This window comes from Prionailurus viverrinus, chromosome A2 (genome assembly GCF_022837055.1).
Source record: "Prionailurus viverrinus isolate Anna chromosome A2, UM_Priviv_1.0, whole genome shotgun sequence".
Classification (NCBI taxonomy): domain Eukaryota; kingdom Metazoa; phylum Chordata; class Mammalia; order Carnivora; family Felidae; genus Prionailurus; species Prionailurus viverrinus.
Genome location: NC_062562.1, coordinates 142643139 through 142656295, shown reverse-complemented (window position 1 = coordinate 142656295; position 13157 = coordinate 142643139). Strand labels below are relative to the sequence as shown.

Sequence of the window (13157 nt, the reverse complement as noted above, 5' to 3'; positions counted from 1 at the left end):
ATGCAATACTAGCAGTCATCGATGCTCAACGTCAAGATCTGTTATTTCTGCAAGGGTTGCAAAATGGTAATTGTTTTTCTAATTCTACAACTTTTTCCTTTTTTTTTTTTTTTTTGAGAATATTTCTATGAAAAGGAGCTTCCTCTTATCAACTGTTTGGTGCAGATGGTATCAAAAGGCAGAATAAATGCTTGATTCTCTTTTCACAAAAATTCGCAAGTTTATTCCTTAGCAATCTCCAAATCATAAGCAAAATAATCTTTAATATTATAAACTCTTGTATATAAACATATTTGCTGTGTTTCCAAGTAACAGCAGTTATTATCCTCAGGGCCCATTTTTGCCTAATAAAAAGCCTCTATCATGTTGACACTTGAGTTCTGGTGACATAACACACTAGTTTTATTTTGCTAGCTTAAGAATTTCATTTAAATGAAATTATAAGGTAGGGGCGCCTGGGTGACTCAGTCAGTTAAGCTTCCAACTTCGGCTCAGGTCATGATCTCGCGGTTAGTGAGTTCAAGTCCTGTGTCTTGCTTTGAGCGGACAGCTCGGAGCCTGGAGTCTGCTTCAGATTCTGTGTCTCCTTCTCTCTCTGTCCCTCCCCCACTCAAGCTCTGTGTCTCTCAAAAATAGACAAACATTTTTTAAGATTTAAAAATTACATGAAATTATAATCTTTTATGTCTGGTTGTTTCCACTCACAAGAATATCTAGGATATCCATCCAATTTGTTGAGTACATCAGTAGTTCACTTTGTTTTCAGTGCAGAGGTTTATTTCATCATACGGATGTAAAGCAATTTATATATTCTATCACTTGTAGATGGACACTTTGATGGCTCCAGTTTGACAATGCAATTGATGATTCTGGTTTTACTATGATGAAAAATTCTGTTATGAAAAATGAAGCACATGTCTTTTTTACAAACATATGTCTTCATTTCTCTTAGGCAAGTAACTGGGAATTGCTAGGTCAAACGAAGAGAATTTGTAACTTACAAAAGTGAACAACCTTTTTTTCCAGAATGGTTTTGCCTTTTATATTACCAACAGCAACGTGTGAGATTTCTCACCTGCACAAGCTATCAATCTTTACATTTTAGCAATTCTAGAGAGTGAGAAATGCTAACTCATGATTGTAATTTGTATTTCTCTGATGAGTGAGCATCTTTTCATATGAATAGTGGCCATTTTTGTATCTATTTTTGTTCAGTGTCTACTCGGACATTTTTGAGTATTGAATTGGAAATTATCCATATTTTTTCTATATAAGTGTGAATATAATATGTGTATATGCATACATATATATCCAGAAGAATATTGAAGATCTAAAAAACATCAATATCTTAATCTGGCATTTTTATCAACTTGTAATGGCCCACTGTATCTTCTATAATATTCTTGGCTTTGAAATATGTTTTATCTCAAATTAATACAGCCACTCCAGCTTTCTTTTGGTTAGTGTTTGCATTGTATATATTTCTCACAATTTCATTTAAGCCATTCTATGTCCTCACAGTGTTTTTCTTAAAGACATTGTAAAGTTGAAGTTTGCTTTATATCCAGGCTTCAAATCTTGAACATATAAATCTATGTTTAGATTTTAATATATTATTGATATAGTTTTGACTCAACCAGATTGTTACAGGTTTTATTTGTCACATCTGTCCTTTATTTCCTTCTCATTTCTTGTCTTTTGGATTGACTACTTCAATAATCTATTTTTATCTCCACTATTGGCGCCTAGGTCAATTTGGTTAAGAGCAGTTGAAGTCTTCTCTAGGCTTTTAAAACTCTGCTTGTCTTATCAGTTACTAGGAGAGAAGTATTGACAAGGCCTATGGCAGTTATGATAAATATGTATTTGTCCACTGAGGGATATTTGGTGTTCCTCCACCACATATTTTCAAACTGTTGTTAGTGTACCAGCATTTTGGATTGCTATGTCTCTTTGATAAGTTGAATCCTTTATCATTATGTAATCATTATGTGCCTTTTTGTGTTTGGTAGTGCCCCTGTTTGAAACATACTTCATCTGGTATCAGAATACCAGTTTTTTGGGGCACGTGGGTGGCTCAGTGGGTTGGGCATCTGACTTTGGCTCAGGTCATGATCTCACAGTTCGTGGGTTCAAGCCCTGCATTGGGCTCTGTGCTGACAGCTCGGAGCCTGGAACCTGCTTTGGATTCTGTGTGTCTCTCTCTCTGCATCTCCCTCACTCATGTGTTCTCTCTCTCTCTCTTTCTCTCTCTCAAAAATAAATATACCTATTTGACTCTTTTATGTTTGCTGACAACTTGTCCTATCCTGTCTTGTTGTATTTCTTTGTGATTTGTTTTATTTGCTGTGTTTTTAGGGGGAGGGAAGATATTTTTTATTATTCTAGAAAGGTTTTCTATTTTCTTCCAAATGTTATGTGACTTTATATAATATCCTTAGTCTCTTCTATTTTAGTATTCTTATTGGTTCACTAGTCTAAGCGATTTGAAATTTAACTTGGAACCCTTCTTTCAAGCATTTAATTTGTAGCAATATCCTTTTCCTTTTTAATTTCTATAAAGTAATAAGTGAGCCTATTCTACTTTCTATATACTGTTTCTATTCTCATTTTTAATCGTCGACTATATTTTTACTGCATGTACCTTTATATTCTATACTGACTCCCTTATAGCCATATCTTAGTTTTACAAGTTATTATATACTCAGCTCTCACCATCACAATTTATGTACATGCTTTCCAGTCACTTTGGTAGTCTGAAGTTCCTTGTCTAGATTTTAAAGGTAGGTCTTATGGAATCGACATTTATTTCCTAAATTCTTTTATCAGCTTGTTGTTTTTATATATGAAGGCTAGTTTGGCCAGATATACAATTCTTAGCTTCCATTTTCCTTCCTTTGATGATCTTAGAAATGGTTTGCCATTTTCTTCCGTCACAACATGATATCAAAATGTCTGATAAATGCTTATCTTTCTCTTACAAATGATTTGGGCATTTTGCCTGACTGCCAATGTATTTTTTTGAGATTATATCTCAAATTATGTTGTTATTGCTTTCCCTAAGTACATTGTACATTTTTTCAATTTTTTCAATATAAAGGCTTCAGTGTTTCATTGAATTTTTAGTTCTGTCCAATGTTGGGGTTCTTATAGGAGGAGTCACTTAATGCATGTTTTATGTTCTTACCAAATTTCCATATAAAACACTTACTCATTAATATTTTTTCACCTATTTTAAAATTCTTATATGTTACATTCTGTATTTATTTCAGAGCATTATCCAAGGTATTTGCTACTTTTTGAGTTCTACTTTGAACTTATTTCCTAAATGACTTTATATTTTTAATTCTTTCATGAGCTATGTCAATTAACTTTAGAAATCTTCCCTGTCTTCAAATATCTCTTTTTCTCTTTTCTGTGTTTATCTGAATCTGGTTGATTTATTCTTTTAATAGCCGTCATTGTCTTCTTAAATTATTTTAACTCACTGCATATTTGTACGAGTCTTATTCTGATCATTGTTACCTTTCTAATAACCATATTTTTTAAATTTTTTAATGTTTATTTATTTTTCAGACAGAGAGAGACAGAGAGAGAGACAGAGCACGAGTGGGGAGGGGCAGAGAGAGAGGAAGACACAGAATCCGAAGCAGGCTCCAGGCTCTGAGCTGTCAGCATAGAGCCCGACGTGGGGCTCAAACTCACAAACCGCGAGATCACGACCTGAGCCGAAGTCGGACGCTTAACTTAATGAGCCACCTAGGCGCCCCTCATTGTTTCCTTTCTAAATTTGGGGTGGAATTTTATTATAATCCTTTTATGTTGCTTATATTTTACCAAGAGAGGTTTCCCTAACTAATAATAGAAGAAGGTAGACAAGAACAGCTTTCCAATATTTATGATTTTGTACTCTTATTAGTATAGCAAAAAATTCAAAAATATGGTCTTGAGTATTTTTGAGATCTGCCTCCTTTGCTCTCTTACCCCATCTTTTCTGGTCATTTTCTTTCCTTTGCTCCTATCTTTCTCAGGTCATATTCTAGTTCAGCAGCATTTCTGTATTGTAGAGCTTAGTACTGGGAAAAAGCATCAGCTGGTTAGTTCGGGAGCTTACTTATCTAGTCTGACCCACAACAACGAACCTTTCTGTAGTCCTTCTATGCTCATTTCTGAAATGAAGCCTGAGAACCCTGCCCCCTTAGTTTAGGCTACTTTTCTGCATGTGACCCGCTGAACTTCCCAGCTAACTGGGACTCTGAGCTGCATTTCATTTTGTTAGATGCATAGTTTCTCCTGCTATAAAGGTCATCAGAAGTTACTTTTATTTCCTCTTCTTCCTTGTACACAGCTGCTAATACCAAATGTGACTTACTGCTCCTGGTGAGTTGGCCTACAGAGTTATAGTTTGGATTCTTGCTATTATGTTTTTTTGTGGATACTTAATATGTGCTTTTAAAATTGTTAGGCTGGGGGCACCTGGGTGGCTCATTCAGTTAAGCGTCCGACTTTTGATTTTGGCTCAGGTCATTGTCTTACTGTTCGTGAGATGGAACCCCACATCAGGCTCTGCGCTGACATCACAGACCCTGCTTGGGATTCTCTCTCTCCTCTCTCTGCCCCTTCCCCTGCTTACACGTGTGCTCTCTCAAAATGAATGAATAAAACTTTAAAAAAAAAGATAAATAAAGTTGTCAGGCTAGTCCTGTTTTTTGTTTTATTTTTAATGGCTGGTGCTGGGGGGGTTCCCAAATCTATACCACTGCTGATATATCTTACCCCAAATTTTCTCATTTTTTTCTTTTGTCTATATATCTGTGTATATTGTAATGCTGCCCCCTCAACATGACTATTTTATACTTTTCTTTTTCTCTCCTTCATAATTTTCTTCTCACAACATCTGAGTGTATGTTGGGGGGGGTGGGCTTATTAGTACTGGAGAAAGATAAGCAGGACTAATAAGGAAGTCATCACTTTGGTGTTTATATTCACATCTTAACCATTTCTTCCATGGCGTATATGCTGTATGAAAAGAGAACGTATACAAGTACATTTTCCTCCTCAAATACAGAAAATATGGCACTGGAGGGATATGCCATTTTTACTCAAAATTCAAGAGCACATTAGGTAAACTGTTAAGGACACACACTTGTCTTCTCATCCCCCCTCCCCATTGATCTTTTTTGAAGTAATTGGTGGCAACCCAATTTATGACTTGGTTAAAACAATTACATTCTTAAAATGTCCATGATAATGCAGTATTCAGTTTAAAATACATTATGTTGGCATTTTAGTTCATGTTACAACTTCACCCCACAGAGCCAGCCATAAAACATTAAATATTCCATTGCACTTTAAAAAAGTAACACTGTTGCTACCACTGACATCCCTAACATTTCACCGTGTAATGTTGCATTCAGGGTCTGAAGCGAAGGGAGACAGCAGCCAATTCTTTGATTTAAAAAGCAAGAAAAACAAACTCCGTTAAACATGGTTCATAAGCAGATGTGACATTTCCATTGTTGAAGATATTTTCTTGATTTACAGAATCACCACGAATGGGGTTGCAAAAACACTTATTCTTACAGACGCCTTTGTGGGAAAGGTTAAGGCTTATACAACACAATTTAGAATGCCCTTAGTCTGAGGAAAGGAAAACGTGTTGTACACAGTGATTCCTTTGTCATCTCTCAACCGTGTTTCTCCCCTGCTCCTTATTGATGTTCTCTGTGTTCTACAAGGTGGCCTCATCTCTTTTACTACTATTCGGTCTTCACAGGCAGTGGGACATCTCTGAGGAGCTAAGGCTTGGCATCTAATCAGATTAACAAGTAGGATGTTAGTGGGTTTTACTTGCATTATTAAGGCAAATGATTGGGAAATCTATTACACTTAAGGATCAAACTACGAGCAAGCTGGGGTCAGAACCCTGGCTATACATCTAAATCAGATGAGAAGGAAACATATCTGAGAAATTCGATAGCCCATAATAGTTTGGTGTTTCTATTTGTGGCTTCCCACCTTGATTTAGAAATGAGATGAGATGCACAGTAAAGTCTTTTCTGGTGTCTCCAATCGTCCCTAGGGGAAGTAGGCTGTAATCTCTTGGAATGTTCACAAAAGATATAAATAGAAATACTCAATGACTCCATTAGATGTCGCCCTGTAATTTTTAAATCAGTATCATCCTTTTTTTTTTTTTTAAATTTTTTTTTCAACGTTTATTTATTTTTGGGACAGAGAGAGACAAAGCATGAACGGGGGAGGGACAGAGAGAGAGGGAGACACAGAATTGGAAACAGGCTCCAGGCTCTGAGCCATCAGCCCAGAGCCCGACGCGGGGCTCGAACTCACGGACCGCGAGATCGTGACCTGGCTGAAGTCGGACGCCTAACCAACTGCGCCACCCAGGCGCCCCTAAATCAGTATCATCCTTAAACAAGAAATAAAATAAATACATAATTACCATATTTAATAATAACCCCCAATAGAATTAGACCTGAATTAAAGATCAGAGTCAGAATTTATAAGTTAGATAACTATCTTTTATTCATATAAAACATTTTAAAACACTTCCCCAGCAATTACTGCATCAAAATAAACTTGTAAGATAATGGAAAGAACTGTTATTCATACCACGTAGATATGGAAACTGAGTCACTCACTGCATGTCGTCATACATGTGATCTTCAGCAACAATCAACTGAGTGAAAATGCAGCCCCCGTTTGTCCCCTCCACCATGTTGCTAACTGATGGAAATAATCCCTGTGATCCACACACATGAGGAGCAAAGGCACTCATGTCGGGCTGTCAGGACTCAGCAGGAGCCTGTGCCCTTCTGGCCATCTAAATGAAATCTGCTGCTTTTGTCTCTTTATAATATTATCTATAAATCTCTCCTGTGTTCTGATTGCATCATGATAGGTAGCTAAATAAGATAATCCATTCTCCTTTCCTTTTCCTCAGAACACCATTTTATGAGTCTAGAGAATTAGAAAGCATTTTGCGACTAAATGTTTTGGCAGACAGAAGAGCGGAAATAGAGTAAATTGCCTAATCAGAGGAACAGAGGCTTGCAGGCTCAACACTAAAGTTTTAATGACAGGGTCTCACGGGGGTCACTGATCTGATTACAGGCTGTTTTCCTAATCCACTGCCCAACTTACTTTTAATTCTGAATAAGTGAAACTGAGAATCATGTTCTGATGGGTCCTTTTGTTAGCTTCCTTTCCAGCTGTCCAAGTTGCAATAGAAATAGAAGATATTCTTGTGCTACTCTGCTCAGAAATCTGCAGGACAAGAGTCCCAAGCCAAGTCACATGCTCAATGGGCATAAGCATAGGCTTTTCATGACATCATCCCTCCTACCTTTTCATTTAGGTATTTATCAAAACCATACCTATGTCGAAGCACACAAATGAAAGTAACAACATGCCTCTGTTACCTATGGCTTTTTTCCTTTGCTTGGGATTCAGAAAAAAGTCAGCTTTGGAAAGAGATTTGGGAGACATGGTGATGTGATGGGACTTGTAAGTGACATATGAATACCATCTCTGTTACTTCTGGAGACGTTGAGGGGTTTGTTTGTTTAGGAAATTAAGGACTTATGTAATGAAAAGCAGGTTGGCTAAGTTGTTCCAGTCACATACTGAAGAAGATGAAGGTACTCTTTCTTTCTTCAATGCTTGAAGTTAGAGGCCAAACACCAGGAAGCACAACAGCTTGCACATAACACAGTGTAGACACTTTACAACTGTAGCTGACTGATCAGCTCCGGAAATAATGCCAAAGTGTGGGGTGGGGAGGGGGTGAAATAGCCAATTTTAAGGGCAGGAAGTTGATCAAAATAAAATTTTTTGATTAATAAAGGTGACGTTTTTCATTTCCACATTTTCTTAGCTGTGTTTTCTTTCACTTTCTTCCCCATGAACACATTTACATTACAATTAAAATCTAACTAAGAGGCTTCGCTCAGTTTTGCATGGGCTAGAAAATTTGGCACATGATGTCCCATACACTATGTAGCTGGTTACGACGACATTTTCTAGGTCAGTACATTTGTATTGGTTTCCAAGGTCCCACTGGGGATTCCATTTAATCCTTCCTTTTTCGGACTGTGCCTCTCTGATATTCCCAATTATTAAGGTCTGATCGTGTAATAATCATGAGTCCCCTCCCTCCCAACTACCATCCCTGCTCCTTCTATCAAAATTTACCCACCATCCCTCAGAATTGGTCTCTCCAAAGTGAGGACAGTCTACTCTCTGAACCAACTTTGCCCTAATAGACTAAAGAGAAAAGACTGTGGCTGACATCTTACTTGGTCTCAAGCATTGCTTCTTCTCTTAGATCAATAATGTTCCGTCTAGGTCATGCACAGTCCTAGAAATGCAAGAAGGCTTGTACTCAGGCATATAGACAGTTTGAACTGATGCAAATTCAGAAGCTATTTCCTTAAACTAATATGTATGAAAAAGACTTTGAAGTTAGGCTTTATGCCGTGTCTATTTTTTAAACTCCTCTGTTACACTGGTCCTTCCTCCACTTTATGGTAGGGATGGGAAGGAAGAAAGTAAAAGTAGAAATAGGAAAGGGGCGTAGAGAGAGAGAAAATATCTCCTAATCTTACATCCCAGATTTCTCTACAGACACCATTCATTTCCTTCTGTGAGATCATAAAACATAATGTAGAGCAAAATACCTCAGTTCCTGAATTTCTGGGTTAGACCTGGGTTCTAATCTCAACTCATTCACTTTTAAGTTGTATAACTTTATGCAAGTCATTTAACCTAGAATGATGCAAACACAATTACATGAAAACTCTCCAAGGAGTAAAGGGTAAACAAATTTTAGGACAACTAATCTTCAGATTTCTAAGTTCATATTCCCTTTTGTAAAAATCAATCTGCTGGGGTGCCTGGGTGGCCGAGTCGGTTGACCGGCTGACTTCAGCTCAGGTCATTATCTCACACTCCGTGAGTTCGAGCCCCGCGTCAGGCTCTGTGCTGTCAGCTCAGAGCCTGGAGCGTGCTTTAGATTCTGTGTCTCCCTCTCTCTCTCTGTCCCTCCCCTGCCCATGCTCTGTCTCTCTCTGTCTCAAAAATAAATTAATAAAAACATTAAAAAATTTTTTAAATAAATACAAAAAAATAAAAATCAATCTGCTTGGAAAACACTAATATTAGGTTGTCATTTAAATTTCCCCTTTCTAATCTTTTACATGCATTTTCCCTGTGGGAGAATCTGGTCTATGAAAAACAAAAGGAGCATTGGTAAAACATATTAAAAGCAACAGGGCCTTATATCATGTAGAGTACAACCTGCTCAAGACAAAGTTTGGGCCTTATCCATATGTTTATCTTAGAATTCAGAAGCAAGACCATTGAATCAAGGAAACACATTACTATATTTATTTAGAGTGAATAATGAAGTCACACTTCTATAAGAAATAATTTTAATCTGATTAATTTGGCAATGAGAACTGGCTTTCCCCATTAGGATTTATTGTGAGTATTTTCCATGAGTTGAATGAGGTAAATCAGCAATTCCAAAGTTTTGAAAATAACATATTCAAACATTGTAAGATAAAATATTTTTACAAAAATATCATATTAGCCAAATTATGCTGAAATTAATAATATTTGGATTTTCCAACCTTTTCTGAGTATGTCAGGTTAGACAAGATATTCCTAAGTTAAGGAATAAAATATAAATTAAGGTGCTGATAATTTTTGGTGAAGTCTTTTGATATACTTTCCAGAAATTGAGGAAGCAGATGATTCAACTTATAGGGTGACCTTTGAAAGTCAAATGGCTCGTCTTTCCTCTCATCAAATATGTAAGACCTAACTGAATCATCAGCTGATATAGCATCAAAAGTAATGATAAAACAACAATCTTTAGCTGAAAATTTAGAAGTTTAAGAAAATATGTGACATGTCTATGATAAAATTCCTAATATGTAGACAATACTTCTCAGTGTTACCATCAATGAAAACAGAAATAAAACTGATTTTGGACACTGTTATTATAAGAATGAGGAAGAATCATTTTTGGACATATGAACTATGTGAAACATGTAGTCCCTTTTATTAATAGGATCATTTATAATAAAATTTTTCTCTATACACTTAATAATTACTTGTCAAATGTTTTATATATTTTTGTTGCTTTGATCAAAGCAAAAGGATATAAAACATTGTGTACTAATAGTAATTCCAAATCTAACTACTTCCAGGAGAAATATATATATATTTTTTAATTTTTTTTTCAACGTTTATTTATTTTGGGGACAGAGAGAGACAGCATGAACGGGGGAGGGGCAGAGAGAGAGGGAGACACAGAATCGGAAACAGGCTCCAGCCTCTGAGCCATCAGCCCAGAGCCTGACGCGGGGCTCGAACTCACGGACTGCGAGATCGTGACCTGGCTGAAGTCGGACGCTTAAAGACTGCGCCACCCAGGCGCCCCTAAATATATATTTTTTAATGTTTATTTATTTTTGAGAGAGAGAGAGAGAGGGAAACAGAGGATCTGAAGCAGGCTCTGCACAGTGCACAGCCAGATGTGGGGTTCCACGTCCCGAACTGTTAGATCAACCTGAGCCAAAATTGGATGCTTAACCAACTGAGCCACTCAGGTGCCTCTAGGAAAAACATTTACCATTTAAAATCTTAGCGTTGTGGAAAATAAAAATACATGTTTAATTTATAAGCAGAGTTTTCTTCCAAAGAAGTATGAAATACTTCAGTACTTAATTAGTAAAGGAGATATGGGTTTAGAAATATATTACTTTAGGATAAAATTCTCTAGGGAAAATGAAATGTAAGTAAGGTTAAAGAATAAAAGATAGGACATCAAATTTCTAAGGATTAAAGAAAAGCTTGATAATGAAATTATTAAATGTTTGGTTGTGGATATTAAAGTGCTATGGTATTTAGATTCTACTGAAATCTAAAGTGTAAAAGATTTATGTAGCATTTTTAATTTTTAAAATTACAATATGTAAAAGAAGCCAGAAATTACACTCTTTACTTCTTTTTAAACATATAATGAATTTTTTATACTGGTTTTAAAACATGTAAAGGAACGCACACTTTTTTCAAAATACTCATTGAGAGTACATCAGCAACAATTTTAAGACCTCTGGCCTAATATGCATTTTCATAAAGTCCTGACCTTCTTAAGAATTAATTCCCTTAATTAGTCTATTCTATTTGTCTTTCAATCTTTAGCATGGAACAGAACGCCTAACAAAAATATTTTCTAAGAGAATGGATAATATTACAAATAGGAGCTAGCTCTAAGCAAAACTAGAATTTCAGCAACTTACTGTTTGAAGCCTCTTTATACCATTTGTACATAACTTTCTTGTCCAACATTGCCTTCTAGGATTTTGCCTGAGAATATACAGCTTTAGTATAACATGGTTTAGCGTGTTGCTCATTTCAAGGACAGTTGCCTTTTACAAAGGGAATACGGAATTTCAATTTCAATTCAATTCATTAAATACTTCTTAAGCTCTTACTATATACTTAGTCATTTCGCTAGGGGCTGATGATATGACAGTGAACAAGATAGTCTCGGCCTTGCGTTCGTCGAAATAACATTTTTGCAGAGGACTGATGTTAAACCAGTAAGGACACATGTGATGAGGTCACAAAGGGAACAGAGAAGTATAGAAGCATAGAGCCAAAAGGTAGAAACCTTGTCTATGAGATCAGAGATACACATACCAGTAGAGAAACATGCCACAACATTCTATTTTGATTACTTAGAGAACAGAAATATGTGTATGCATGTATATATGCACACATATATATATACATATATATGTATATAAACACATTACATATTGAAATAACATATGCAAATGTAAGAACAGCAGTTGGTGTAAAAAAAATCAAGGACTTACAATGTTTAACACCATGAACTATACTCTTCTAGAAATAAAAAGTCAAAATATGTTTGGAACCAACTTTTGTGTAACAAGTTGTACTAAAACCTGAGAGATGGATAAAATTTATAAAATGTAACTCATTAATGGAACACAAACCCACAGTTTCTGAGACTCCAAAATACTTCCATATTTGCTTATCATATATAAATAGAGCTTCAGTGAATATACACCTTTATTTAACATTACGAAGCATACCAAGCAGCCCTTAAATTCAGCAGATTTTCCTCTTTCCCTTCCCCTAGCTATTCCTGATTTTCTAACTATGCTCAACAGGGCAACAGGCTGGGGAGCTAGGGCCATTGTAGTCATATGGAGCCACTTTGATTTCTTTTTTCATCAATTCTGACTCTCTGTGATCTTAGAAAAGTTACTTAACCTCTCGTCTTAATATCCTCAGAGGAAATAGGGCAATACTAGCTAATTCACAGTCATTTTAGATCTTCAGGGAGATAATGAATGTTGACATGTCCATGATATACTTGCCACAAAACATATGTGAAATCCATTACCCTTTTGATCTCCTTGGATATCAGCATAGACTATTTTATACCCTTACTTGAACCCAAGTCAATATGGTTTTACATTTTAATCCTGAAATCTAAGAGCAGAATTAAAAGCCTTGTCACATGTTACAAAGGTATCAGAACTCGGGGTGTAGGTAGGTAGAGGGGATTTGGAAAAAGGGGAGAAGGGTCTTTCCTAGAACTTCTGCACTCAATCTTAGACATCACCATTTGGGAATTCCCCAAGCGGGGCTCAAATTCATGAGTTGTGAAATCATGACCTGAGCTGAAGTCGGACGCTTAGCCCACTAAGTCACCCAGGTGCCCCCTAAAATTTATTTCGGGGGAGGAGGGAGAGAGGCAGAGAGGGGGAGAGGGGGAGAGGGGGAGAGAGGGAGAGAGAGGGAGAGAGAGGGAGAGAGAGAGAGAGAGAGAGAGAGAGAGAGAGAGAGAGAGAGAATATCTTAAGCAGGCTCCACACTCAGTGCAGAACCTGACACATGGTTCAACCCCATGACCCAGGGATCATGCCCTGAGCCAAAATCAAGAGTCAGATGCTCAACACCTCTGAGCTCTGCAGACGCCTCCAAACATTTGTTTTCAATCCTACTGACTGATTTTCCAAGATTTCCCCTAATTTCTTTAGAGCCTTGAGCAATTGAGATAGTTTTATTTTCTTCCCTAGTTTATTAGTTAT

General features: G+C 36.6%; 1 long non-coding RNA gene across 1 annotated transcript in view; it reads right to left on the bottom strand.

Annotated features, from left to right (window-relative positions):
* LOC125160623 (uncharacterized) overlaps window positions 1-11617 on the bottom strand; it is a 132849-nt gene extending 121232 nt beyond the window's left edge. Inside the window, exon 1 of the long non-coding RNA XR_007150314.1 lies at window positions 11331-11617. This is a non-coding gene — a long non-coding RNA (uncharacterized LOC125160623). The remainder of the gene's footprint in view (window positions 1-11330) is intronic.
* Window positions 11618-13157: the final 1540 nt, after the last annotated feature.